Here is a 1,188-nt window from a genome sequence, read left to right as displayed (position 1 = left end):
CTTTCCTTCCCTCCTCTCTCTCCCTATTATCTTTGTTTTCCCCCTTTCCGATACCCCCGGTGTAGGGTAGCCAACCGGACGTTATTCTGGTTAACCTCCCTGCCTTCTAATTATCTCTTTCCCTCTTTCCCTCTTTCCCTCAGACTGGCTGGTCCTCTGTTTACTGATTGTTCCTCATCTTAACGGGTGAAGGTGGGAGCGTTGGTGATGCGGGTACCATCGTTGAAATGCCCAGTAATACAGATGTACTCTCTGGCGCCTCAATATAGCAGCCATGTATCTCGCTCAGAGCGCTGAGATCCGATGACGACATATAAATGATTCACCCATGTGGCGTCTTAAGGTGCGAATGCAGATGAAAGGTCACCGTCGCACGACAGCAGTGCTAGCAGCACACTCCATTCGTTGTAATTAAATGTGTGAGTTTCCAACGGACCTTACATGCAATGCAGCTCACACAAACAGATGACCAAGAAGGGTTTTACTTACCGTTTCTTCAGTTCTAAGAGCGCCGTGCAGTCACCGGTGTATTCAACAGTGGCCTGTCTTGGAGCTGTGCCGGAAGATTGCTGGGAACATCGACTTTAACGACACCTGATGCGACGAAGCTGATCACAGAAGCTCTCAGGAGGTGCCATTCTTGGACCCGTTAGTGTTGCGAGGCAACAGTTCAGCTTATTTGAAGAGAGCTCATTTTTCGAAGCGAAAATGCGCATAGAGACACAGTCGCCACGCGCACGATGCTGCAGCAGGTAGATCTGGTTAGCGATGCTCGTTACTGCTACAGGCGCCCCGCTTCACGGCTATCGTGTCTCAATGACGTGCCGGTGTCCTTCGAGCAATTTTCTCGCCATACGGGGCGTTAAGAACTTGGGCGAGGAGAATAAGAAAGGAGAACTACCTTCCGCCGTCTTTTGCAAACTCTGGGGTTTTTCCTCAAATGAGCATTCGGCTGTAAGCTCATAAGTGCTGGCAAGGTTAAGAAGGGTCCGGCACTGAAATGCGCGAACATTGTTCGCACGCGCTTCGATCTTCTACACTCATTCATCGATTTCCAGCCAAGTGTTTATCACGTTATCAGAAATATGCATGCTCAGATAGCCCTTCAGGGAGCCGCTCAGATTCCGGTAGTGATACGTCGCTTATGTTTTTGAATACTTGCACGTTGTGCCAGCAAAGAAACGGCAG

The sequence above is a fragment of the Dermacentor andersoni genome, chromosome 5, assembly GCF_023375885.2.
Source record: "Dermacentor andersoni chromosome 5, qqDerAnde1_hic_scaffold, whole genome shotgun sequence".
NCBI lineage: Eukaryota > Metazoa > Arthropoda > Arachnida > Ixodida > Ixodidae > Dermacentor > Dermacentor andersoni.
Note: the sequence above shows the minus strand (reverse complement) of the source record.